This window comes from Oncorhynchus masou, chromosome 26, assembly GCF_036934945.1.
Source record: "Oncorhynchus masou masou isolate Uvic2021 chromosome 26, UVic_Omas_1.1, whole genome shotgun sequence".
Taxonomy (NCBI): domain Eukaryota; kingdom Metazoa; phylum Chordata; class Actinopteri; order Salmoniformes; family Salmonidae; genus Oncorhynchus; species Oncorhynchus masou.
The window spans coordinates 1,872,790-1,899,048 of NC_088237.1; the positions used below are offsets into that span (position 1 = coordinate 1,872,790).

Consider the following 26,259-nt stretch of genomic DNA (forward strand, 5'->3'; position numbering starts at 1 on the left):
CTGTAACAGCAAGAAACAAATTAAGAAAGAGCCAAATGTAGATTTTAACAATTAAAAAGTAGACATCAAAATCAATTGGATCTCATTTCATTTGATCCGATTGACGCACCGGTATGTGAATAAAAAACAAAAAAACATTGGAATCTGTCAGTTTTAAACTAGAAATGTCACGTACTTTGCACTGGATGCTTCTCAATCCTACCATAACTGCTGATGTCACACCTCTGCATCTTTGGTGAAATGTGGCAGAGCGAGAGCAATATTTGTCAAAACATGACACATCCTTAAAATCTGTCTTCTCATACAAATGTCTGTAGCTTCCGAACAGTTTGACCTAAAAACTAGTTTGACCATTCTATGGAAAGGGGAGACTCTCACAAACACAATGATGTTCTCAGTTTTGCTCTACGACCCCCACAAGTGTCACAGGACTCGTCTGAAGGTAAACTATGTCACGGTAAAATGACAGACTTTTTGACCAAGGAAGAAATTAATAAATGTTGTGTGATGCTGAGCCCACTAGTGCAGAGCACAATGGATTAGCAGTCCATTGCCTTCATCACTCATCCATCTGGTCCTGCGCTCCAGTGGTGGCAGTCGCCCCTCCAACCAGTTCCCCAAGATCCGCCGGTCTCAGATTGTTAAAGGCTCTTCAAAAGGGCTCGTCCGGGATTTGAACCCGGGACCTCTCGCACCCTAAGCGAGAATCATACCCCTAGACCAACGAGCCATTTATTTCAAGCCATTGTTTTGCAGTCGACCGGCAACGACGGTGAGGATATGGATTGAAGGGTCGATGTTGCCAGGCCACAGTGAATCACGTGAGTGTTGGTGGTATACTTGTGAGCATAGCTATCTTCCAAGCAGTTGACCAGGTTTCAGTTCAAATACTCTGTAATTCATCTGCTGAGTCTTTCAGATTCAATCTTCATTAGCTGTAACAGCAAGAAACAAATTAAGAAAGAGCCAAATGTAGATTTTAACAATTAAAAAGTAGACATCAAAATCAATTGGATCTCATTTCATTTGATCCGATTGACGCACCGGTATGTGAATAAAAAACAAAAAAACATTGGAATCTGTCAGTTTTAAACTAGAAATGTCACGTACTTTGCACTGGATGCTTCTCAATCCTACCATAACTGCTGATGTCACACCTCTGCATCTTTGGTGAAATGTGGCAGAGCGAGAGCAATATTTGTCAAAACATGACACATCCCTAAAATCTGTCTTCTCATACAAATGTCTGTAGCTTCCGAACGGTTTGACCTAAAAACTAGTTTGACCATTCTATGGAAAGGGAGACTCTCACAAACACAATGCTGTTCTCAGCTTTGCTCTACGACCCCCACAAGTGTCACAGGACTCGTCTGAAGGTAAACTATGTCACGGTAAAATGACAGACTTTTTGACCAAGGAAGAAATTAATAAATGTTGTGTGATGCTGAGCCCACTAGTGCAGAGCACAATGGATTAGCAGTCCATTGCCTTCATCACTCATCCATCTGGTCCTGCGCTCCAGTGGTGGCAGTCGCCCCTCCAACCAGTTCCCCAAGATCCGCCGGTCTCAGATTGTTAAAGGCTCTTCAAAAGGGCTCGTCCGGGATTTGAACCCGGGACCTCTCGCACCCTAAGCGAGAATCATACCCCTAGACCAACGAGCCATTTATTTCAAGCCATTGTTTTGCAGGTACCAGCAATGACGGTGAGGATATGGATTGAAGGGTCGATGTTGCCAGGCCACAGTGAATCACGTGAGTGTTGGTGGTATACTTGTGAGCATAGCTATCTTCCAAGCAGTTGACCAGGTTTCAGTTCAAATACTCTGTAATTCATCTGCTGAGTCTTTCAGATTCAATCTTCATTAGCTGTAACAGCAAGAAACAAATTAAGAAAGAGCTAAATGTAGATTTTAACAATTAAAAAGTAGACATCAAAATCAATTGGATCTCATTTCATTTGATCCGATTGACGCACCGGTATGTGAATAAAAAACAAAAAAACATTGGAATCTGTCAGTTTTAAACTAGAAATGTCACGTACTTTGCACTGGATGCTTCTCAATCCTACCATAACTGCTGATGTCACACCTCTGCATCTTTGGTGAAATGTGGCAGAGCGAGAGCAATATTTGTCAAAACATGACACATCCCTAAAATCTGTCTTCTCATACAAATGTCTGTAGCTTCCGAACGGTTTGACCTAAAAACTAGTTTGACCATTCTATGGAGAGGGGAGACTCTCACAAACGCAATGCTGTTCTCAGCTTCGCTCTAGGACCCCCACAAGGGTCACGGGGCTCGTCTGAAGGTAACCTATGTCCCGGTAAAATGACAGATTTTTAAACCAAGGAAGAAATGAATAAATGTTGTGCGATGCTGAACCCACTAGTGCAGAGCACAATGGATTAGCAGTCCATTGCCTTCATCACTCATCCACCTGGTCCTGCGCTCCAGTGGTGGCAGTCGCCCCTCCAACCAGTTCCCCAAGATCCGCCGGTCTCAGATTGTTAAAGTAGCTTCAAAAGGGCTCATCCGGGATTTGAACCCGGGACCTCTCGCACCCTAAGCGAGAATCATACCCCTAGACCAACGAGCCATTTCTTGCAATATATTGTTTTGCAGACACCAGCAATGACGGTGAGGATATGGATTGACGGGTCGATGTTGCCAGGCCACAGTGAATCACGTGAGTGTTGGTGGTATACTTGTGAGCATAGCTATCTTCCAAGCAGTTGACCAGGTTTCAGTTCAAATACTCTGTAATTCATCTGCTGAGTCTTTCAGATTCAATCTTCATTAGCTGTAACAGCAAGAAACAAATTAAGAAAGAGCTAAATGTAGATTTTAACAATTAAAAAGTAGACATCAAAATCAATTGGATCTCATTTCATTTGATCCGATTGACGCACCGGTATGTGAATAAAAAACAAAAAAACATTGGAATCTGTCAGTTTTAAACTAGAAATGTCACGTACTTTGCACTGGATGCTTCTCAATCCTACCATAACTGCTGATGTCACACCTCTGCATCTTTGGTGAAATGTGGCAGAGCGAGAGCAATATTTGTCAAAACATGACACATCCCTAAAATCTGTCTTCTCATACAAATGTCTGTAGCTTCCGAACGGTTTGACCTAAAAACTAGTTTGACCATTCTATGGAAAGGGGAGACTCTCACAAACACAATGCTGTTCTCAGTTTTGCTCTACGACCCCCACAAGTGTCACAGGACTCGTCTGAAGGTAAACTATGTCACGGTAAAATGACAGACTTTTAAACCAAGGAAGAAATTAAGAAATGTTGTGCGATGCTGAACACACTAGTGCAGAGCACAATGGATTAGCAGTCCATTGCCTTCATCACTCATCCACCTGGTCCTGCGCTCCAGTGGTGGCAGTCGCCCCTCCAACCAGTTCCCCAAGATCCGCCGGTCTCAGATTGTTAAAGTAGCTTCAAAAGGGCTCATCCGGGATTTGAACCCGGGACCTCTCGCACCCTAAGCGAGAATCATACCCCTAGACCAACGAGCCATTTCTTGCAATATATTGTTTTGCAGACACCAGCAATGACGGTGAGGATATGGATTGACGGGTCGATGTTGCCAGGCCACAGTGAATCACGTGAGTGTTGGAGGTATACTTGAGAGCATAGCTATCTTCCAAGCAGTTGACCAGGTTTCAGTTCAAATACTCTGTAATTTATCTGCTGAGTCTTTCAGATTCAATCTTCATGAGCTGTAACAGCAAGAAACAAATTAAGAAAGAGCTAAATGTAGATTTTAACAATTAAAAAGTAGACATCAAAATCAATTGGATCTCATTTCATTTGATCCGATTGACGCACCGGTATGTGAATAAAAAACAAAAAAACATTGGAATCTGTCAGTTTTAAACTAGAAATGTCACGTACTTTGCACTGGATGCTTCTCAATCCTACCATAACTGCTGATGTCACACCTCTGCATCTTTGGTGAAATGTGGCAGAGCGAGAGCAATATTTGTCAAAACATGACACATCCCTAAAATCTGTCTTCTCATACAAATGTCTGTAGCTTCCGAACGGTTTGACCTAAAAACTAGTTTGACCATTCTATGGAAAGGGGAGACTCTCACAAACACAATGCTGTTCTCAGTTTTGCTCTACGACCCCCACAAGTGTCACAGGACTCGTCTGAAGGTAACCTATGTCCCGGTAAAATGACAGACTTTTAAACCAAGGAAGAAATTAATAAATGTTGTGCGATGCTGAACCCACTAGTGCAGAGCACAATGGATTAGCAGTCCATTGCCTTCATCACTCATCCACCTGGTCCTGCGCTCCAGTGGTGGCAGTCGCCCCTCCAACCAGTTCCCCAAGATCCGCCGGTCTCAGATTGTTAAAGTAGCTTCAAAAGGGCTCATCCGGGATTTGAACCCGGGACCTCTCGCACCCTAAGCGAGAATCATACCCCTAGACCAACGAGCCATTTCTTGCAATATATTGTTTTGCAGACACCAGCAATGACGGTGAGGATATGGATTGAAGGGTCGATGTTGCCAGGCCACAGTGAATCACGTGAGTGTTGGTGGTATACTTGTGAGCATAGCTATCTTCCAAGCAGTTGACCAGGTTTCAGTTCAAATACTCTGTAATTCATCTGCTGAGTCTTTCAGATTCAATCTTCATTAGCTGTAACAGCAAGAAACAAATTAAGAAAGAGCTAAATGTAGATTTTAACAATTAAAAAGTAGACATCAAAATCAATTGGATCTCATTTCATTTGATCCGATTGACGCACCGGTATGTGAATAAAAAACAAAAAAACATTGGAATCTGTCAGTTTTAAACTAGAAATGTCACGTACTTTGCACTGGATGCTTCTCAATCCTACCATAACTGCTGATGTCACACCTCTGCATCTTTGGTGAAATGTGGCAGAGCGAGAGCAATATTTGTCAAAACATGACACATCCCTAAAATCTGTCTTCTCATACAAATGTCTGTAGCTTCCGAACGGTTTGACCTAAAAACTAGTTTGACCATTCTATGGAAAGGGGAGACTCTCACAAACACAATGATGTTCTCAGTTTTGCTCTACGACCCCCACAAGTGTCACAGGACTCGTCTGAAGGTAAACTATGTCACGGTAAAATGACAGACTTTTTGACCAAGGAAGAAATTAATAAATGTTGTGTGATGCTGAGCCCACTAGTGCAGAGCACAATGGATTAGCAGTCCATTGCCTTCATCACTCATCCATCTGGTCCTGCGCTCCAGTGGTGGCAGTCGCCCCTCCAACCAGTTCCCCAAGATCCGCCGGTCTCAGATTGTTAAAGGCTCTTCAAAAGGGCTCATCCGGGATTTGAACCCGGGACCTCTCGCACCCTAAGCGAGAATCATACCCCTAGACCAACGAGCCATTTATTTCAAGCCATTGTTTTGCAGTCGACCGGCAACGACGGTGAGGATATGGATTGAAGGGTCGATGTTGCCAGGCCACAGTGAATCACGTGAGTGTTGGTGGTATACTTGTGAGCATAGCTATCTTCCAAGCAGTTGACCAGGTTTCAGTTCAAATACTCTGTAATTCATCTGCTGAGTCTTTCAGATTCAATCTTCATTAGCTGTAACAGCAAGAAACAAATTAAGAAAGAGCTAAATGTAGATTTTAACAATTAAAAAGTAGACATCAAAATCAATTGGATCTCATTTCATTTGATCCGATTGACGCACCGGTATGTGAATAAAAAACAAAAAAACATTGGAATCTGTCAGTTTTAAACTAGAAATGTCACGTACTTTGCACTGGATGCTTCTCAATCCTACCATAACTGCTGATGTCACACCTCTGCATCTTTGGTGAAATGTGGCAGAGCGAGAGCAATATTTGTCAAAACATGACACATCCCTAAAATCTGTCTTCTCATACAAATGTCTGTAGCTTCCGAACGGTTTGACCTAAAAACTAGTTTGACCATTCTATGGAAAGGGGAGACTCTCACAAACACAATGCTGTTCTCAGTTTTGCTCTACGACCCCCACAAGTGTCACAGGACTCGTCTGAAGGTAACCTATGTCCCGGTAAAATGACAGACTTTTAAACCAAGGAAGAAATTAATAAATGTTGTGCGATGCTGAACCCACTAGTGCAGAGCACAATGGATTAGCAGTCCATTGCCTTCATCACTCATCCACCTGGTCCTGCGCTCCAGTGGTGGCAGTCGCCCCTCCAACCAGTTCCCCAAGATCCGCCGGTCTCAGATTGTTAAAGTAGCTTCAAAAGGGCTCATCCGGGATTTGAACCCGGGACCTCTCGCACCCTAAGCGAGAATCATACCCCTAGACCAACGAGCCATTTATTTCAAGCCATTGTTTTGCAGTCACCAGCAATGACGGTGAGGATATGGATTGAAGGGTCGATGTTGCCAGGCCACAGTGAATCACGTGAGTGTTGGTGGTATACTTGTGAGCATAGCTATCTTCCAAGCAGTTGACCAGGTTTCAGTTCAAATACTCTGTAATTCATCTGCTGAGTCTTTCAGATTCAATCTTCATTAGCTGTAACAGCAAGAAACAAATTAAGAAAGAGCTAAATGTAGATTTTAACAATTAAAAAGTAGACATCAAAATCAATTGGATCTCATTTCATTTGATCCGATTGACGCACCGGTATGTGAATAAAAAACAAAAAAACATTGGAATCTGTCAGTTTTAAACTAGAAATGTCACGTACTTTGCACTGGATGCTTCTCAATCCTACCATAACTGCTGATGTCACACCTCTGCATCTTTGGTGAAATGTGGCAGAGCGAGAGCAATATTTGTCAACACATGACACATCCCTAAAATCTGTCTTCTCATACAAATGTCTGTAGCTTCCGAACGGTTTGACCTAAAAACTAGTTTGACCATTCTATGGAGAGGGGAGACTCTCACAAACGCAATGCTGTTCTCAGCTTCGCTCTAGGACCCCCACAAGGGTCACGGGGCTCGTCTGAAGGTAACCTATGTCCCGGTAAAATGACAGACTTTTAAACCAAGGAAGAAATTAAGAAATGTTGTGCGATGCTGAACACACTAGTGCAGAGCACAATGGATTAGCAGTCCATTGCCTTCATCACTCATCCACCTGGTCCTGCGCTCCAGTGGTGGCAGTCGCCCCTCCAACCAGTTCCCCAAGATCCGCCGGTCTCAGATTGTTAAAGTAGCTTCAAAAGGGCTCATCCGGGATTTGAACCCGGGACCTCTCGCACCCTAAGCGAGAATCATACCCCTAGACCAACGAGCCATTTCTTGCAATATATTGTTTTGCAGACACCAGCAATGACGGTGAGGATATGGATTGACGGGTCGATGTTGCCAGGCCACAGTGAATCACGTGAGTGTTGGAGGTACACTTGTGAGCATAGCTATCTTCCAAGCAGTTGACCAGGTTTCAGTTCAAATACTCTGTAATTCATCTGCTGAGTCTTTCAGATTCAATCTTCATTAGCTGTAACAGCAAGAAACAAATTAAGAAAGAGCCAAATGTAGATTTTAACAATTAAAAAGTAGACATCAAAATCAATTGGATCTCATTTCATTTGATCCGATTGACGCACCGGTATGTGAATAAAAAACAAAAAAACATTGGAATCTGTCAGTTTTAAACTAGAAATGTCACGTACTTTGCACTGGATGCTTCTCAATCCTACCATAACTGCTGATGTCACACCTCTGCATCTTTGGTGAAATGTGGCAGAGCGAGAGCAATATTTGTCAAAACATGACACATCCCTAAAATCTGTCTTCTCATACAAATGTCTGTAGCTTCCGAACGGTTTGACCATTCTATGGAAAGGGGAGACTCTCACAAACACAATGCTGTTCTCAGTTTTGCTCTACGACCCCCACAAGGGTCACGGGGCTCGTCTGAAGGTAACCTATGTCCCGGTAAAATGACAGACTTTTAAACCAAGGAAGAAATTAATAAATGTTGTGCGATGCTGAACCCACTAGTGCAGAGCACAATGGATTAGCAGTCCATTGCCTTCATCACTCATCCACCTGGTCCTGCGCTCCAGTGGTGGCAGTCGCCCCTCCAACCAGTTCCCCAAGATCCGCCGGTCTCAGATTGTTAAAGTAGCTTCAAAAGGGCTCATCCGGGATTTGAACCCGGGACCTCTCGCACCCTAAGCGAGAATCATACCCCTAGACCAACGAGCCATTTCTTGCAATATATTGTTTTGCAGACGCCAGCAATGACGGTGAGGATATGGATTGACGGGTCGATGTTGCCAGGCCACAGTGAATCACGTGAGTGTTGGAGGTACACTTGTGAGCATAGCTATCTTCCAAGCAGTTGACCAGGTTTCAGTTCAAATACTCTGTAATTCATCTGCTGAGTCTTTCAGATTCAATCTTCATGAGCTGTAACAGCAAGAAACAAATTAAGAAAGAGCTAAATGTAGATTTTAACAATTAAAAAGTAGACATCAAAATCAATTGGATCACATTTCATTTGATCCGATTGACGCCCCGGTATTTAAAGCAAAAACAAAAAAACATTGGAATCTGTCAGTTTTAAACTAGAAATGTCACGTACTTTGCACTGGATGCTTCTCAATCCTACCATAACTGCTGATGTCACACCTCTGCATCTTTGGTGAAATGTGGCAGAGCGAGAGCAATATTTGTCAAAACATGACACATCCCTAAAATCTGTCTTCTCATACAAATGTCTGTAGCTTCCGAATGGTTTGACCTAAAAAAAAGTTTGACCATGCTATGGAAAGGGGAGACTCTCACAAACACAATGTCGTTCTCAGTTTTGCTCTACGACCCCCACAAGGGTCACGGGACTCGTCTGAAGGTAACCTATGTACCTGTTAAAATGACAGATTTTTTAACCAAGGAAGAAATTAATAAATGTTGTGCGATGCTGAACCAGGGAGTGCAGAGCACAATGGATTAGCAGTCCATTAACTTCATCACTCATCCACCTGGTCCTGCACTCCAGTGGTGGCAGTCGCCCCTCCAACCAGTTCCCCAAGATCCGCCGGTCTCAGATTGTTAAAGTATCTTCAAAAGGGCTCATCCGGTTTTTGAACCCGGGACCTCTCGAACCCTAAGCGAGAATCATACCCCTAGACCAACGAGCCATTTATTTCAAGCCATTGTTTTGCAGTCACCAGCAATGACGGTGAGGATATGGATTGAAGGGTCGATGTTGCCAGGCCACAGTGAATCACGTGAGTGTTGGTGGTATACTTGTGAGCATAGCTATCTTCCAAGCAGTTGACCAGGTTTCAGTTCAAATACTCTGTAATTCATCTGCTGAGTCTTTCAGATTCAATCTTCATTAGCTGTAACAGCAAGAAACAAATTAAGAAAGAGCTAAATGTAGATTTTAACAATTAAAAAGTAGACATCAAAATCAATTGGATCTCATTTCATTTGATCCGATTGACGCACCGGTATGTGAATAAAAAACAAAAAAACATTGGAATCTGTCAGTTTTAAACTAGAAATGTCAGGGACTTTGCTGATGTCACACCTCTGCATCTTTGGTGAAATGTGGCAGAGCGAGAGCAATATTTGTCAAAACATGACACATCCCTAAAATCTGTCTTCTCATACAAATGTCTGTAGCTTCCGAATGGTTTGACCATGCTATGGAAAGGGGAGACTCTCACAAACACAATGCTGTTCTCAGTTTTGCTCTACGACCCCCACAAGTGTCACAGGACTCGTCTGAAGGTTACCTATGTCCCGGTAAAATGACAGATTTTTTAACCAAGGAAGAAATTAATAAATGTTGAGCGATGCTGAACCCACTAGTGCAGAGAACAATGGATTAGCAGTCCATTGCCTTCATCACTCATCCACCTGGTCCTGCGCTCCAGTGGTGGCAGTCGCCCCTCCAACCAGTTTCCCAAGATCCGCCTGTCTCAGATTGTTAAAGGCTCTTCAAAAGGGCTCGTCCGGGATTTGAACCCGGGACCTCTCGCACCCAAAGCGAGAATCATACCCCTAGACCAACGAGCCATTTATTTCAAGCCATTGTTTTGCAGTCACCAGCAATGACGGTGAGGATATGGATTGAAGGGTTGATGTTGCCAAGCCACAGTGAATCACGTGAGTGTTGGTGGTATACTTGTGAGCATAGCTATCTTCCAAGCAGTTGACCAGGTTTCAGTTCAAATACTCTGTAATTCATCTGCTGAGTCTTTCAGATTCAATCTTCATTAGCTGTAACAGCAAGAAACAAATTAAGAAAGAGCTAAATGTAGATTTTAACAATTAAAAAGTAGACATCAAAATCAATTGGATCTCATTTCATTTGATCCGATTGACGCACCGGTATGTGAATAAAAAACAAAAAAACATTGGAATCTGTCAGTTTTAAACTAGAAATGTCACGTACTTTGCACTGGATGCTTCTCAATCCTACCATAACTGCTGATGTCACACCTCTGCATCTTTGGTGAAATGTGGCAGAGCGAGAGCAATATTTGTCAAAACATGACACATCCCTAAAATCTGTCTTCTCATACAAATGTCTGTAGCTTCCGAACGGTTTGACCTAAAAACTAGTTTGACCATTCTATGGAGAGGGGAGACTCTCACAAACGCAATGCTGTTCTCAGCTTCGCTCTAGGACCCCCACAAGGGTCACGGGGCTCGTCTGAAGGTAACCTATGTCCCGGTAAAATGACAGACTTTTAAACCAAGGAAGAAATTAAGAAATGTTGTGCGATGCTGAACACACTAGTGCAGAGCACAATGGATTAGCAGTCCATTGCCTTCATCACTCATCCATCTGGTCCTGCGCTCCAGTGGTGGCAGTCGCCCCTCCAACCAGTTCCCCAAGATCCGCCGGTCTCAGATTGTTAAAGGCTCTTCAAAAGGGCTCGTCCGGGATTTGAACCCGGGACCTCTCGCACCCTAAGCGAGAATCATACCCCTAGACCAACGAGCCATTTCTTGCAATATATTGTTTTGCAGGTACCAGCAATGACGGTGAGGATATGGATTGACGGGTCGATGTTGCCAGGCCACAGTGAATCACGTGAGTGTTGGTGGTATACTTGTGAGCATAGCTATCTTCCAAGCAGTTGACCAGGTTTCAGTTCAAATACTCTGTAATTCATCTGCTGAGTCTTTCAGATTCAATCTTCATTAGCTGTAACAGCAAGAAACAAATTAAGAAAGAGCTAAATGTAGATTTTAACAATTAAAAAGTAGACATCAAAATCAATTGGATCTCATTTCATTTGATCCGATTGACGCACCGGTATGTGAATAAAAAACAAAAAAACATTGGAATCTGTCAGTTTTAAACTAGAAATGTCACGTACTTTGCACTGGATGCTTCTCAATCCTACCATAACTGCTGATGTCACACCTCTGCATCTTTGGTGAAATGTGGCAGAGCGAGAGCAATATTTGTCAAAACATGACACATCCCTAAAATCTGTCTTCTCATACAAATGTCTGTAGCTTCCGAACGGTTTGACCTAAAAACTAGTTTGACCATTCTATGGAAAGGGGAGACTCTCACAAACACAATGCTGTTCTCAGTTTTGCTCTACGACCCCCACAAGTGTCACAGGACTCGTCTGAAGGTAACCTATGTCCCGGTAAAATGACAGACTTTTAAACCAAGGAAGAAATTAATAAATGTTGTGCGATGCTGAACCCACTAGTGCAGAGCACAATGGATTAGCAGTCCATTGCCTTCATCACTCATCCACCTGGTCCTGCGCTCCAGTGGTGGCAGTCGCCCCTCCAACCAGTTCCCCAAGATCCGCCGGTCTCAGATTGTTAAAGTAGCTTCAAAAGGGCTCATCCGGGATTTGAACCCGGGACCTCTCGCACCCTAAGCGAGAATCATACCCCTAGACCAACGAGCCATTTCTTGCAATATATTGTTTTGCAGACACCAGCAATGACGGTGAGGATATGGATTGAAGGGTTGATGTTGCCAAGCCACAGTGAATCACGTGAGTGTTGGTGGTATACTTGTGAGCATAGCTATCTTCCAAGCAGTTGACCAGGTTTCAGTTCAAATACTCTGTAATTCATCTGCTGAGTCTTTCAGATTCAATCTTCATTAGCTGTAACAGCAAGAAACAAATTAAGAAAGAGCTAAATGTAGATTTTAACAATTAAAAAGTAGACATCAAAATCAATTGGATCTCATTTCATTTGATCCGATTGACGCACCGGTATGTGAATAAAAAACAAAAAAACATTGGAATCTGTCAGTTTTAAACTAGAAATGTCACGTACTTTGCACTGGATGCTTCTCAATCCTACCATAACTGCTGATGTCACACCTCTGCATCTTTGGTGAAATGTGGCAGAGCGAGAGCAATATTTGTCAAAACATGACACATCCCTAAAATCTGTCTTCTCATACAAATGTCTGTAGCTTCCGAACGGTTTGACCTAAAAACTAGTTTGACCATTCTATGGAAAGGGGAGACTCTCACAAACACAATGCTGTTCTCAGTTTTGCTCTACGACCCCCACAAGTGTCACAGGACTCGTCTGAAGGTAACCTATGTCCCGGTAAAATGACAGATTTTTTAAACCAAGGAAGAAATTAATAAATGTTGTGCGATGCTGAACCCACTAGTGCAGAGCACAATGGATTAGCAGTCCATTGCCTTCATCACTCATCCACCTGGTCCTGCGCTCCAGTGGTGGCAGTCGCCCCTCCAACCAGTTCCCCAAGATCCGCCGGTCTCAGATTGTTAAAGGCTCTTCAAAAGGGCTCATCCGGGATTTGAACCCGGGACCTCTCGCACCCAAAGCGAGAATCATACCCCTAGACCAACGAGCCATTTATTTCAAGCCATTGTTTTGCAGTCACCAGCAATGACGGTGAGGATATGGATTGAAGGGTTGATGTTGCCAGGCCACAGTGAATCACGTGAGTGTTGGTGGTATACTTGTGAGCATAGCTATCTTCCAAGCAGTTGACCAGGTTTCAGTTCAAATACTCTGTAATTCATCTGCTGAGTCTTTCAGATTCAATCTTCATTAGCTGTAACAGCAAGAAACAAATTAAGAAAGAGCTAAATGTAGATTTTAACAATTAAAAAGTAGACATCAAAATCAATTGGATCTCATTTCATTTGATCCGATTGACGCACCGGTATGTGAATAAAAAACAAAAAAACATTGGAATCTGTCAGTTTTAAACTAGAAATGTCACGTACTTTGCACTGGATGCTTCTCAATCCTACCATAACTGCTGATGTCACACCTCTGCATCTTTGGTGAAATGTGGCAGAGCGAGAGCAATATTTGTCAAAACATGACACATCCCTAAAATCTGTCTTCTCATACAAATGTCTGTAGCTTCCGAACGGTTTGACCTAAAAACTAGTTTGACCATTCTATGGAAAGGGGAGACTCTCACAAACACAATGATGTTCTCAGTTTTGCTCTACGACCCCCACAAGTGTCACAGGACTCGTCTGAAGGTAAACTATGTCACGGTAAAATGACAGACTTTTTGACCAAGGAAGAAATTAATAAATGTTGTGTGATGCTGAGCCCACTAGTGCAGAGCACAATGGATTAGCAGTCCATTGCCTTCATCACTCATCCATCTGGTCCTGCGCTCCAGTGGTGGCAGTCGCCCCTCCAACCAGTTCCCCAAGATCCGCCGGTCTCAGATTGTTAAAGGCTCTTCAAAAGGGCTCATCCGGGATTTGAACCCGGGACCTCTCGCACCCAAAGCGAGAATCATACCCCTAGACCAACGAGCCATTTATTTCAAGCCATTGTTTTGCAGTCACCAGCAATGACGGTGAGGATATGGATTGAAGGGTCGATGTTGCCAGGCCACAGTGAATCACGTGAGTGTTGGTGGTATACTTGTGAGCATAGCTATCTTCCAAGCAGTTGACCAGGTTTCAGTTCAAATACTCTGTAATTCATCTGCTGAGTCTTTCAGATTCAATCTTCATGAGCTGTAACAGCAAGAAACAAATTAAGAAAGAGCTAAATGTAGATTTTAACAATTAAAAAGTAGACATCAAAATCAATTGGATCTCATTTCATTTGATCCGATTGACGCACCGGTATGTGAATAAAAAAACAAAAAACTTTGGAATCTGTCAGTTTTAAACTAGAAATGTCACGTACTTTGCTGATGTCACACCTCTGCATCTTTGGTGAAATGTGGCAGAGCGAGAGCAATATTTGTCAAAACATGACACATCCCTAAAATCTGTCTTCTCATACAAATGTCTGTAGCTTCCGAACGGTTTGACCTAAAAACTAGTTTGACCATTCTATGGAGAGGGGAGACTCTCACAAACGCAATGCTGTTCTCAGCTTCGCTCTAGGACCCCCACAAGGGTCACGGGGCTCGTCTGAAGGTAACCTATGTCCCGGTAAAATGACAGACTTTTAAACCAAGGAAGAAATGAATAAATGTTGTGCGATGCTGAACCCACTAGTGCAGAACACAATGGATTAGCAGTCCATTGCCTTCATCACTCATCCACCTGGTCCTGCGCTCCAGTGGTGGCAGTCGCCCCTCCAACCAGTTCCCCAAGATCCGCCGGTCTCAGATTGTTAAAGGCTCTTCAAAAGGGCTCGTCCGGGATTTGAACCCGGGACCTCTCGCACCCAAAGCGAGAATCATACCCCTAGACCAACGAGCCATTTATTTCAAGCCATTGTTTTGCAGTCACCAGCAATGACGGTGAGGATATGGATTGAAGGGTCGATGTTGCCAGGCCACAGTGAATCACGTGAGTGTTGGTGGTATACTTGTGAGCATAGCTATCTTCCAAGCAGTTGACCAGGTTTCAGTTCAAATACTCTGTAATTCATCTGCTGAGTCTTTCAGATTCAATCTTCATTAGCTGTAACAGCAAGAAACAAATTAAGAAAGAGCTAAATGTAGATTTTAACAATTAAAAAGTAGACATCAAAATCAATTGGATCTCATTTCATTTGATCCGATTGACGCACCGGTATGTGAATAAAAAACAAAAAAACATTGGAATCTGTCAGTTTTAAACTAGAAATGTCACGTACTTTGCACTGGATGCTTCTCAATCCTACCATAACTGCTGATGTCACACCTCTGCATCTTTGGTGAAATGTGGCAGAGCGAGAGCAATATTTGTCAAAACATGACACATCCCTAAAATCTGTCTTCTCATACAAATGTCTGTAGCTTCCGAACGGTTTGACCTAAAAACTAGTTTGACCATTCTATGGAGAGGGGAGACTCTCACAAACGCAATGCTGTTCTCAGCTTCGCTCTAGGACCCCCACAAGGGTCACGGGGCTCGTCTGAAGGTAACCTATGTCCCGGTAAAATGACAGACTTTTAAACCAAGGAAGAAATTAAGAAATGTTGTGCGATGCTGAACACACTAGTGCAGAGCACAATGGATTAGCAGTCCATTGCCTTCATCACTCATCCACCTGGTCCTGCGCTCCAGTGGTGGCAGTCGCCCCTCCAACCAGTTCCCCAAGATCCGCCGGTCTCAGATTGTTAAAGTAGCTTCAAAAGGGCTCATCCGGGATTTGAACCCGGGACCTCTCGCACCCAAAGCGAGAATCATACCCCTAGACCAACGAGCCATTTATTTCAAGCCATTGTTTTGCAGTCACCAGCAATGACGGTGAGGATATGGTTTGAAGGGTCGATGTTGCCAGGCCACAGTGAATCACGTGAGTGTTGGTGGTATACTTGTGAGCATAGCTATCTTCCAAGCAGTTGACCAGGTTTCAGTTCAAATACTCTGTAATTCATCTGCTGAGTCTTTCAGATTCAATCTTCATTAGCTGTAACAGCAAGAAACAAATTAAGAAAGAGCTAAATGTAGATTTTAACAATTAAAAAGTAGACATCAAAATCAATTGGATCTCATTTCATTTGATCCGATTGACGCACCGGTATGTGAATAAAAAACAAAAAAACATTGGAATCTGTCAGTTTTAAACTAGAAATGTCACGTACTTTGCACTGGATGCTTCTCAATCCTACCATAACTGCTGATGTCACACCTCTGCATCTTTGGTGAAATGTGGCAGAGCGAGAGCAATATTTGTCAAAACATGACACATCCCTAAAATCTGTCTTCTCATACAAATGTCTGTAGCTTCCGAACGGTTTGACCTAAAAACTAGTTTGACCATTCTATGGAAAGGGGAGACTCTCACAAACACAATGCTGTTCTCAGTTTTGCTCTACGACCCCCACAAGTGTCACAGGACTCGTCTGAAGGTAACCTATGTCCCGGTAAAATGACAGACTTTTAAACCAAGGAAGAAATTAATAAATGTTGTGCGATGCTGAACCCACTAGTGCAGAGCACAATGGATTAGCAGTCCATTGCCTTCATCACTCATCCACCTGGTCCTGCGCTCCAGTGGTGGCAGTCGCCCCTCCAACCAGTTCCCCAAGATCCGCCGGTCTCAGATTGTTAAAGTAGCTTCAAAAGGGCTCATCCGGGATTTGAACCCGGGACCTCTCGCACCCAAAGCGAGAATCATACCCCTAGACCAACGAGCCATTTATTTCAAGCCATTGTTTTGCAGTCACCAGCAATGACGGTGAGGATATGGATTGAAGGGTTGATGTTGCCAAGCCACAGTGAATCACGTGAGTGTTGGTGGTATACTTGTGAGCATAGCTATCTTCCAAGCAGTTGACCAGGTTTCAGTTCAAATACTCTGTAATTCATCTGCTGAGTCTTTCAGATTCAATCTTCATTAGCTGTAACAGCAAGAAACAAATTAAGAAAGAGCTAAATGTAGATTTTAACAATTAAAAAGTAGACATCAAAATCAATTGGATCTCATTTCATTTGATCCGATTGACGCACCGGTATGTGAATAAAAAAACAAAAAAACATTGGAATCTGTCAGTTTTAAACTAGAAATGTCACGTACTTTGCACTGGATGCTTCTCAATCCTACCATAACTGCTGATGTCACACCTCTGCATCTTTGGTGAAATGTGGCAGAGCGAGAGCAATATTTGTCAAAACATGACACATCCCTAAAATCTGTCTTCTCATACAAATGTCTGTAGCTTCCGAATGGTTTGACCTAAAAACTAGTTTGACCATTCTATGGAAAGGGGAGACTCTCACAAACACAATGCTGTTCTCAGTTTTGCTCTACGACCCCCACAAGTGTCACAGGACTCGTCTGAAGGTAACCTATGTCCCGGTAAAATGACAGATTTTTTAAACCAAGGAAGAAATTAATAAATGTTGTGCGATGCTGAACACACTAGTGCAGAGCACAATGGATTAGCAGTCCATTGCCTTCATCACTCATCCACCTGGTCCTGCGCTCCAGTGGTGGCAGTCGCCCCTCCAACCAGTTCCCCAAGATCCGCCGGTCTCAGATTGTTAAAGGCTCTTCAAAAGGGCTCATCCGGGATTTGAACCCGGGACCTCTCGCACCCAAAGCGAGAATCATACCCCTAGACCAACGAGCCATTTATTTCAAGCCATTGTTTTGCAGGCACCAGCAATGACGGTGAGGATATGGATTGAAGGGTCGATGTTGCCAGGCCACAGTGAATCACGTGAGTGTTGGTGGTATACTTGTGAGCATAGCTATCTTCCAAGCAGTTGACCAGGTTTCAGTTCAAATACTCTGTAATTCATCTGCTGAGTCTTTCAGATTCAATCTTCATTAGCTGTAACAGCAAGAAACAAATTAAGAAAGAGCTAAATGTAGATTTTAACAATTAAAAAGTAGACATCAAAATCAATTGGATCTCATTTCATTTGATCCGATTGACGCACCGGTATGTGAATAAAAAAAAAAAAAACATTGGAATCTGTCAGTTTTAAACTAGAAATGTCACGTACTTTGCTGATGTCACACCTCTGCATCTTTGGTGAAATGTGGCAGAGCGAGAGCAATATTTGTCAAAACATGACACATCCCTAAAATCTGTCTTCTCATACAAATGTCTGTAGCTTCCGAACGGTTTGACCATGCTATGGAAAGGGGAGACTCTCACAAACACAATGCTGTTCTCAGTTTTGCTCTACGACCCCCACAAGTGTCACAGGACTCGTCTGAAGGTAACCTATGTCCCGGTAAAATGACAGATTTTTAAACCAAGGAAGAAATGAATAAATGTTGTGCGATGCTGAACCCACTAGTGCAGAGCACAATGGATTAGCAGTCCATTGCCTTCATCACTCATCCACCTGGTCCTGCGCTCCAGTGGTGGCAGTCGCCCCTCCAACCAGTTCCCCAAGATCCGCCGGTCTCAGATTGTTAAAGTAGCTTCAAAAGGGCTCGTCCGGGATTTGAACCCGGGACCTCTCGCACCCAAAGCGAGAATCATACCCCTAGACCAACGAGCCATTTATTTCAAGCCATTGTTTTGCAGTCACCAGCAATGACGGTGAGGATATGGATTGAAGTGTAATGTTGCCAAGCCACAGTGAATCACGTGAGTGTTGGTGGTATACTTGTGAGCATAGCTATCTTCCAAGCAGTTGACCAGGTTTCAGTTCAAATACTCTGTAATTCATCTGCTGAGTCTTTCAGATTCAATCTTCATTAGCTGTAACAGCAAGAAACAAATTAAGAAAGAGCTAAATGTAGATTTTAACAATTAAAAAGTAGACATCAAAATCAATTGGATCTCATTTGATCCGATTGACGCACCGGTATGTGAATAAAAAACAAAAAAACATTGGAATCTGTCAGTTTTAAACTAGAAATGTGTACTTTGCACTGGATGCTTCTCAATCCTACCATAACTGCTGATGTCACACCTCTGCATCTTTGGTGAAATGTGGCAGAGCGAGAGCAATATTTGTCAAAACATGACACATCCCTAAAATCTGTCTTCTCATACAAATGTCTGTAGCTTCCGAATGGTTTGACCTAAAAACTAGTTTGACCATTCTATGGAAAGGGGAGACTCTCACAAACGCAATGCTGTTCTCAGTTTTGCTCTACGACCCCCACAAGTGTCACAGGACTCGTCTGAAGGTAACCTATGTCCCGGTAAAATGACAGACTTTTAAACCAAGGAAGAAATTAAGAAATGTTGTGCGATGCTGAACACACTAGTGCAGAGCACAATGGATTAGCAGTCCATTGCCTTCATCACTCATCCACCTGGTCCTGCGCTCCAGTGGTGGCAGTCGCCCCTCCAACCAGTTCCCCAAGATCCGCCGGTCTCAGATTGTTAAAGGCTCTTCAAAAGGGCTCATCCGGGATTTGAACCCGGGACCTCTCGCACCCTAAGCGAGAATCATACCCCTAGACCAACGAGCCATTTCTTGCAATATATTGTTTTGCAGACACCAGCAATGACGGTGAGGATATGGATTGACGGGTCGATGTTGCCAGGCCACAGTGAATCACGTGAGTGTTGGTGGTATACTTGTGAGCATAGCTATCTTCCAAGCAGTTGACCAGGTTTCAGTTCAAATACTCTGTAATTCATCTGCTGAGTCTTTCAGATTCAATCTTCATTAGCTGTAACAGCAAGAAACAAATTAAGAAAGAGCTAAATGTAGATTTTAACAATTAAAAAGTAGACATCAAAATCAATTGGATCTCATTTCATTTGATCCGATTGACGCACCGGTATGTGAATAAAAAACAAAAAAACATTGGAATCTGTCAGTTTTAAACTAGAAATGTCACGTACTTTGCACTGGATGCTTCTCAATCCTACCATAACTGCTGATGTCACACCTCTGCATCTTTGGTGAAATGTGGCAGAGCGAGAGCAATATTTGTCAAAACATGACACATCCCTAAAATCTGTCTTCTCATACAAATGTCGTAGCTTCCGAATGGTTTGACCTAAAAACTAGTTTGACCATTCTATGGAAAGGGGAGACTCTCACAAACACAATGATGTTCTCAGTTTTGCTCTACGACCCCCACAAGTGTCACAGGACTCGTCTGAAGGTAAACTATGTCACGGTAAAATGACAGACTTTTTGACCAAGGAAGAAATTAATAAATGTTGTGTGATGCTGAGCCCACTAGTGCAGAGCACAATGGATTAGCAGTCCATTGCCTTCATCACTCATCCATCTGGTCCTGCGCTCCAGTGGTGGCAGTCGCCCCTCCAACCAGTTCCCCAAGATCCGCCGGTCTCAGATTGTTAAAGGCTCTTCAAAAGGGCTCGTCCGGGATTTGAACCCGGGACCTCTCGCACCCAAAGCGAGAATCATACCCCTAGACCAACGAGCCATTTATTTCAAGCCATTGTTTTGCAGTCACCAGCAATGACGGTGAGGATATGGATTGAAGGGTTGATGTTGCCAAGCCACAGTGAATCACGTGAGTGTTGGTGGTATACTTGTGAGCATAGCTATCTTCCAAGCAGTTGACCAGGTTTCAGTTCAAATACTCTGTAATTCATCTGCTGAGTCTTTCAGATTCAATCTTCATTAGCTGTAACAGCAAGAAACAAATTAAGAAAGAGCTAAATGTAGATTTTAACAATTAAAAAGTAGACATCAAAATCAATTGGATCTCATTTCATTTGATCCGATTGACGCACCGGTATGTGAATAAAAAAACAAAAAAACATTGGAATCTGTCAGTTTTAAACTAGAAATGTCACGTACTTTGCACTGGATGCTTCTCAATCCTACCATAACTGCTGATGTCACACCTCTGCATCTTTGGTGAAATGTGGCAGAGCGAGAGCAATATTTGTCAAAACATGACACATCCCTAAAATCTGTCTTCTCATACAAATGTCTGTAGCTTCCGAACGGTTTGACCTAAAAACTAGTTTGACCATTCTATGGAAAGGGGAGACTCTCAAAACACAATGCTGTTCTCAGTTTTGCTCTACGACCCCCACAAGTGTCACAGGACTCGTCTGAAGGTAACCTATGTCCCGGTAAAATGACAGACTTTTAAACCAAGGAAGAAATTAATAAATGTTGTGCGATGCTGAACCCACTAGTGCAGAGCACAATGGATTAGCAGTCCATTGCCTTCATCACTCATCCACCTGGTCCTGCGCTCCAGTGGTGGCAGTCGCCCCTCCAACCAGTTCCCCAAGATCCGCCGGTCTCAGATTGTTAAAGGCTCTTCAAAAGGGCTCATCCGGGATTTGAACCCGGGACCTCTCGCACCCAAAGCGAGAATCATACCCCTAGACCAACGAGCCATTTATTTCAAGCCATTGTTTTGCAGTCACCAGCAATGACGGTGAGGATATGGATTGAAGGGTCGATGTTGCCAGGCCACAGTGAATCACGTGAGTGTTGGTGGTATACTTGTGAGCATAGCTATCTTCCAAGCAGTTGACCAGGTTTCAGTTCAAATACTCTGTAATTCATCTGCTGAGTCTTTCAGATTCAATCTTCATTAGCTGTAACAGCAAGAAACAAATTAAGAAAGAGCTAAATGTAGATTTTAACAATTAAAAAGTAGACATCAAAATCAATTGGATCTCATTTCATTTGATCCGATTGACGCACCGGTATGTGAATAAAAAACAAAAAAACATTGGAATCTGTCAGTTTTAAACTAGAAATGTCACGTACTTTGCACTGGATGCTTCTCAATCCTACCATAACTGCTGATGTCACACCTCTGCATCTTTGGTGAAATGTGGCAGAGCGAGAGCAATATTTGTCAAAACATGACACATCCCTAAAATCTGTCTTCTCATACAAATGTCTGTAGCTTCCGAATGGTTTGACCTAAAAACTAGTTTGACCATTCTATGGAAAGGGGAGACTCTCACAAACACAATGATGTTCTCAGTTTTGCTCTACGACCCCCACAAGTGTCACAGGACTCGTCTGAAGGTAAACTATGTCACGGTAAAATGACAGACTTTTTGACCAAGGAAGAAATTAATAAATGTTGTGTGATGCTGAGCCCACTAGTGCAGAGCACAATGGATTAGCAGTCCATTGCCTTCATCACTCATCCATCTGGTCCTGCGCTCCAGTGGTGGCAGTCGCCCCTCCAACCAGTTCCCCAAGATCCGCCGGTCTCAGATTGTTAAAGGCTCTTCAAAAGGGCTCTTCCGGGATTTGAACCCGGGACCTCTCGCACCCTAAGCGAGAATCATACCCCTAGACCAACGAGCCATTTATTTCAAGCCATTGTTTTGCAGTCACCAGCAATGACGGTGAGGATATGGATTGAAGTGTAATGTTGCCAGGCCACAGTGAATCACGTGAGTGTTGGTGGTATACTTGTGAGCATAGCTATCTTCCAAGCAGTTGACCAGGTTTCAGTTCAAATACTCTGTAATTCATCTGCTGAGTCTTTCAGATTCAATCTTCATTAGCTGTAACAGCAAGAAACAAATTAAGAAAGAGCTAAATGTAGATTTTAACAATTAAAAAGTAGACATCAAAATCAATTGGATCTCATTTCATTTGATCCGATTGACGCACCGGTATGTGAATAAAAAACAAAAAAACATTGGAATCTGTCAGTTTTAAACTAGAAATGTCACGTACTTTGCACTGGATGCTTCTCAATCCTACCATAACTGCTGATGTCACACCTCTGCATCTTTGGTGAAATGTGGCAGAGCGAGAGCAATATTTGTCAAAACATGACACATCCCTAAAATCTGTCTTCTCATACAAATGTCTGTAGCTTCCGAACGGTTTGACCTAAAAACTAGTTTGACCATTCTATGGAAAGGGGAGACTCTCACAAACACAATGCTGTTCTCAGTTTTGCTCTACGACCCCCACAAGTGTCACAGGACTCGTCTGAAGGTAACCTATGTCCCGGTAAAATGACAGACTTTTAAACCAAGGAAGAAATGAATAAATGTTGTGTGATGCTGAACCCACTAGTGCAGAGCACAATGGATTAGCAGTCCATTGCCTTCATCACTCATCCACCTGGTCCTGCGCTCCAGTGGTGGCAGTCGCCCCTCCAACCAGTTCCCCAAGATCCGCCGGTCTCAGATTGTTAAAGTAGCTTCAAAAGGGCTCATCCGGGATTTGAACCCGGGACCTCTCGCACCCTAAGCGAGAATCATACCCCTAGACCAACGAGCCATTTCTTGCAATATATTGTTTTGCAGACACCAGCAATGACGGTGAGGATATGGATTGAAGGGTTGATGTTGCCAAGCCACAGTGAATCACGTGAGTGTTGGTGGTATACTTGTGAGCATAGCTATCTTCCAAGCAGTTGACCAGGTTTCAGTTCAAATACTCTGTAATTCATCTGCTGAGTCTTTCAGATTCAATCTTCATTAGCTGTAACAGCAAGAAACAAATTAAGAAAGAGCTAAATGTAGATTTTAACAATTAAAAAGTAGACATCAAAATCAATTGGATCTCATTTCATTTGATCCGATTGACGCACCGGTATGTGAATAAAAAACAAAAAAACATTGGAATCTGTCAGTTTTAAACTAGAAATGTCACGTACTTTGCACTGGATGCTTCTCAATCCTACCATAACTGCTGATGTCACACCTCTGCATCTTTGGTGAAATGTGGCAGAGCGAGAGCAATATTTGTCAAAACATGACACATCCCTAAAATCTGTCTTCTCATACAAATGTCTGTAGCTTCCGAACGGTTTGACCTAAAAACTAGTTTGACCATTCTATGGAGAGGGGAGACTCTCACAAACGCAATGCTGTTCTCAGTTTTGCTCTACGACCCCCACAAGTGTCACAGGACTCGTCTGAAGGTAAACTATGTCACGGTAAAATGACAGACTTTTAAACCAAGGAAGAAATTAAGAAATGTTGTGCGATGCTGAACACACTAGTGCAGAGCACAATGGATTAGCAGTCCATTGCCTTCATCACTCATCCACCTGGTCCTGCGCTCCAGTGGTGGCAGTCGCCCCTCCAACCAGTTCCCCAAGATCCGCCGGTCTCAGATTGTTAAAGTAGCTTCAAAAGGGCTCATCCGGGATTTGAACCCGGGACCTCTCGCACCCTAAGCGAGAATCATACCCCTAGACCAACGAGCCATTTCTTGCAATATATTGTTTTGCAGTCACCAGCAATGACGGTGAGGATATGGATTGAAGGGTCGATGTTGCCAGGCCACAGTGAATCACGTGAGTGTTGGTGGTATACTTGTGAGCATAGCTATCTTCCAAGCAGTTGACCAGGTTTCAGTTCAAATACTCTGTAATTCATCTGCTGAGTCTTTCAGATTCAATCTTCATTAGCTGTAACAGCAAGAAACAAATTAAGAAAGAGCTAAATGTAGATTTTAACAATTAAAAAGTAGACATCAAAATCAATTGGATCTCATTTCATTTGATCCGATTGACGCACCGGTATGTGAATAAAAAACAAAAAAACATTGGAATCTGTCAGTTTTAAACTAGAAATGTCACGTACTTTGCACTGGATGCTTCTCAATCCTACCATAACTGCTGATGTCACACCTCTGCATCTTTGGTGAAATGTGGCAGAGCGAGAGCAATATTTGTCAAAACATGACACATCCCTAAAATCTGTCTTCTCATACAAATGTCTGTAGCTTCCGAACGGTTTGACCTAAAAACTAGTTTGACCATGCTATGGAAAGGGGAGACTCTCACAAACACAATGCTGTTCTCAGTTTTGCTCTACGACCCCCACAAGTGTCACAGGACTCGTCTGAAGGTAAACTATGTCACGGTAAAATGACAGACTTTTTGACCAAGGAAGAAATTAATAAATGTTGTGTGATGCTGAGCCCACTAGTGCAGAGCACAATGGATTAGCAGTCCATTGCCTTCATCACTCATCCATCTGGTCCTGCGCTCCAGTGGTGGCAGTCGCCCCTCCAACCAGTTCCCCAAGATCCGCCGGTCTCAGATTGTTAAAGGCTCTTCAAAAGGGCTCGTCCGGGATTTGAACCCGGGACCTCTCGCACCCAAAGCGAGAATCATACCCCTAGACCAACGAGCCATTTATTTCAAGCCATTGTTTTGCAGTCGCCAGCAATGACGGTGAGGATATGGATTGAAGGGTCGATGTTGCCAAGCCACAGTGAATCACGTGAGTGTTGGTGGTATACTTGTGAGCATAGCTATCTTCCAAGCAGTTGACCAGGTTTCAGTTCAAATACTCTGTAATTCATCTGCTGAGTCTTTCAGATTCAATCTTCATTAGCTGTAACAGCAAGAAACAAATTAAGAAAGAGCTAAATGTAGATTTTAACAATTAAAAAGTAGACATCAAAATCAATTGGATCTCATTTCATTTGATCCGATTGACGCACCGGTATGTGAATAAAAAACAAAAAAACATTGGAATCTGTCAGTTTTAAACTAGAAATGTCACGTACTTTGCACTGGATGCTTCTCAATCCTACCATAACTGCTGATGTCACACCTCTGCATCTTTGGTGAAATGTGGCAGAGCGAGAGCAATATTTGTCAAAACATGACACATCCCTAAAATCTGTCTTCTCATACAAATGTCTGTAGCTTCCGAACGGTTTGACCTAAAAACTAGTTTGACCATTCTATGGAAAGGGGAGACTCTCACAAACACAATGATGTTCTCAGTTTTGCTCTACGACCCCCACAAGTGTCACAGGACTCGTCTGAAGGTAAACTATGTCACGGTAAAATGACAGACTTTTTGACCAAGGAAGAAATTAATAAATGTTGTGTGATGCTGAGCCCACTAGTGCAGAGCACAATGGATTAGCAGTCCATTGCCTTCATCACTCATCCATCTGGTCCTGCGCTCCAGTGGTGGCAGTCGCCCCTCCAACCAGTTCCCCAAGATCCGCCGGTCTCAGATTGTTAAAGGCTCTTCAAAAGGGCTCGTCCGGGATTTGAACCCGGGACCTCTCGCACCCAAAGCGAGAATCATACCCCTAGACCAACGAGCCATTTATTTCAAGCCATTGTTTTGCAGTCGCCAGCAATGACGGTGAGGATATGGATTGAAGGGTTGATGTTGCCAAGCCACAGTGAATCACGTGAGTGTTGGTGGTATACTTGTGAGCATAGCTATCTTCCAAGCAGTTGACCAGGTTTCAGTTCAAATACTCTGTAATTCATCTGCTGAGTCTTTCAGATTCAATCTTCATTAGCTGTAACAGCAAGAAACAAATTAAGAAAGAGCTAAATGTAGATTTTAACAATTAAAAAGTAGACATCAAAATCAATTGGATCTCATTTCATTTGATCCGATTGACGCACCGGTATGTGAATAAAAAAACAAAAAAACATTGGAATCTGTCAGTTTTAAACTAGAAATGTCACGTACTTTGCTGATGTCACACCTCTGCATCTTTGGTGAAATGTGGCAGAGCGAGAGCAATATTTGTCAAAACATGACACATCCCTA

General features: G+C 43.0%; 27 non-coding genes across 27 annotated transcripts; all 27 read right to left on the reverse strand.

Moving 5' to 3' along the window:
• Positions 1 to 658: 658 nt before the first annotated feature.
• On the reverse strand, positions 659 to 730 carry trnap-agg (transfer RNA proline (anticodon AGG)). Its single transcript has one exon. It is a non-coding gene; the product is annotated as a tRNA-Pro (tRNA).
• Positions 731 to 1,592: 862 nt separating this feature from the next.
• Positions 1,593 to 1,664, reverse strand: trnap-agg (transfer RNA proline (anticodon AGG)). Its single transcript has one exon. It is a non-coding gene; the product is annotated as a tRNA-Pro (tRNA).
• Positions 1,665 to 2,526: 862 nt separating this feature from the next.
• On the reverse strand, positions 2,527 to 2,598 carry trnap-agg (transfer RNA proline (anticodon AGG)). The gene has a single exon. It is a non-coding gene; the product is annotated as a tRNA-Pro (tRNA).
• An 862-nt stretch (positions 2,599 to 3,460) lies between these two features.
• trnap-agg (transfer RNA proline (anticodon AGG)) lies at positions 3,461 to 3,532 on the reverse strand. The gene has a single exon. It is a non-coding gene; the product is annotated as a tRNA-Pro (tRNA).
• An 862-nt stretch (positions 3,533 to 4,394) lies between these two features.
• trnap-agg (transfer RNA proline (anticodon AGG)) lies at positions 4,395 to 4,466 on the reverse strand. The gene has a single exon. It is a non-coding gene; the product is annotated as a tRNA-Pro (tRNA).
• Positions 4,467 to 5,328: 862 nt separating this feature from the next.
• trnap-agg (transfer RNA proline (anticodon AGG)) lies at positions 5,329 to 5,400 on the reverse strand. The gene has a single exon. It is a non-coding gene; the product is annotated as a tRNA-Pro (tRNA).
• An 863-nt stretch (positions 5,401 to 6,263) lies between these two features.
• On the reverse strand, positions 6,264 to 6,335 carry trnap-agg (transfer RNA proline (anticodon AGG)). The gene has a single exon. It is a non-coding gene; the product is annotated as a tRNA-Pro (tRNA).
• An 862-nt stretch (positions 6,336 to 7,197) lies between these two features.
• trnap-agg (transfer RNA proline (anticodon AGG)) lies at positions 7,198 to 7,269 on the reverse strand. The gene has a single exon. It is a non-coding gene; the product is annotated as a tRNA-Pro (tRNA).
• An 845-nt stretch (positions 7,270 to 8,114) lies between these two features.
• trnap-agg (transfer RNA proline (anticodon AGG)) lies at positions 8,115 to 8,186 on the reverse strand. Its single transcript has one exon. It is a non-coding gene; the product is annotated as a tRNA-Pro (tRNA).
• A 1,749-nt stretch (positions 8,187 to 9,935) lies between these two features.
• On the reverse strand, positions 9,936 to 10,007 carry trnap-ugg (transfer RNA proline (anticodon UGG)). The gene has a single exon. It is a non-coding gene; the product is annotated as a tRNA-Pro (tRNA).
• An 862-nt stretch (positions 10,008 to 10,869) lies between these two features.
• Positions 10,870 to 10,941, reverse strand: trnap-agg (transfer RNA proline (anticodon AGG)). The gene has a single exon. It is a non-coding gene; the product is annotated as a tRNA-Pro (tRNA).
• An 862-nt stretch (positions 10,942 to 11,803) lies between these two features.
• On the reverse strand, positions 11,804 to 11,875 carry trnap-agg (transfer RNA proline (anticodon AGG)). The gene has a single exon. It is a non-coding gene; the product is annotated as a tRNA-Pro (tRNA).
• An 863-nt stretch (positions 11,876 to 12,738) lies between these two features.
• trnap-ugg (transfer RNA proline (anticodon UGG)) lies at positions 12,739 to 12,810 on the reverse strand. The gene has a single exon. It is a non-coding gene; the product is annotated as a tRNA-Pro (tRNA).
• Positions 12,811 to 13,672: 862 nt separating this feature from the next.
• Positions 13,673 to 13,744, reverse strand: trnap-ugg (transfer RNA proline (anticodon UGG)). The gene has a single exon. It is a non-coding gene; the product is annotated as a tRNA-Pro (tRNA).
• Positions 13,745 to 14,575: 831 nt separating this feature from the next.
• trnap-ugg (transfer RNA proline (anticodon UGG)) lies at positions 14,576 to 14,647 on the reverse strand. Its single transcript has one exon. It is a non-coding gene; the product is annotated as a tRNA-Pro (tRNA).
• An 862-nt stretch (positions 14,648 to 15,509) lies between these two features.
• trnap-ugg (transfer RNA proline (anticodon UGG)) lies at positions 15,510 to 15,581 on the reverse strand. Its single transcript has one exon. It is a non-coding gene; the product is annotated as a tRNA-Pro (tRNA).
• Positions 15,582 to 16,443: 862 nt separating this feature from the next.
• Positions 16,444 to 16,515, reverse strand: trnap-ugg (transfer RNA proline (anticodon UGG)). Its single transcript has one exon. It is a non-coding gene; the product is annotated as a tRNA-Pro (tRNA).
• Positions 16,516 to 17,379: 864 nt separating this feature from the next.
• On the reverse strand, positions 17,380 to 17,451 carry trnap-ugg (transfer RNA proline (anticodon UGG)). The gene has a single exon. It is a non-coding gene; the product is annotated as a tRNA-Pro (tRNA).
• An 814-nt stretch (positions 17,452 to 18,265) lies between these two features.
• On the reverse strand, positions 18,266 to 18,337 carry trnap-ugg (transfer RNA proline (anticodon UGG)). Its single transcript has one exon. It is a non-coding gene; the product is annotated as a tRNA-Pro (tRNA).
• Positions 18,338 to 19,190: 853 nt separating this feature from the next.
• Positions 19,191 to 19,262, reverse strand: trnap-agg (transfer RNA proline (anticodon AGG)). The gene has a single exon. It is a non-coding gene; the product is annotated as a tRNA-Pro (tRNA).
• Positions 19,263 to 20,123: 861 nt separating this feature from the next.
• On the reverse strand, positions 20,124 to 20,195 carry trnap-ugg (transfer RNA proline (anticodon UGG)). The gene has a single exon. It is a non-coding gene; the product is annotated as a tRNA-Pro (tRNA).
• Positions 20,196 to 21,057: 862 nt separating this feature from the next.
• Positions 21,058 to 21,129, reverse strand: trnap-ugg (transfer RNA proline (anticodon UGG)). Its single transcript has one exon. It is a non-coding gene; the product is annotated as a tRNA-Pro (tRNA).
• Positions 21,130 to 21,991: 862 nt separating this feature from the next.
• Positions 21,992 to 22,063, reverse strand: trnap-agg (transfer RNA proline (anticodon AGG)). The gene has a single exon. It is a non-coding gene; the product is annotated as a tRNA-Pro (tRNA).
• An 861-nt stretch (positions 22,064 to 22,924) lies between these two features.
• Positions 22,925 to 22,996, reverse strand: trnap-agg (transfer RNA proline (anticodon AGG)). The gene has a single exon. It is a non-coding gene; the product is annotated as a tRNA-Pro (tRNA).
• An 862-nt stretch (positions 22,997 to 23,858) lies between these two features.
• On the reverse strand, positions 23,859 to 23,930 carry trnap-agg (transfer RNA proline (anticodon AGG)). Its single transcript has one exon. It is a non-coding gene; the product is annotated as a tRNA-Pro (tRNA).
• An 862-nt stretch (positions 23,931 to 24,792) lies between these two features.
• Positions 24,793 to 24,864, reverse strand: trnap-ugg (transfer RNA proline (anticodon UGG)). Its single transcript has one exon. It is a non-coding gene; the product is annotated as a tRNA-Pro (tRNA).
• An 862-nt stretch (positions 24,865 to 25,726) lies between these two features.
• On the reverse strand, positions 25,727 to 25,798 carry trnap-ugg (transfer RNA proline (anticodon UGG)). Its single transcript has one exon. It is a non-coding gene; the product is annotated as a tRNA-Pro (tRNA).
• Positions 25,799 to 26,259: the final 461 nt, after the last annotated feature.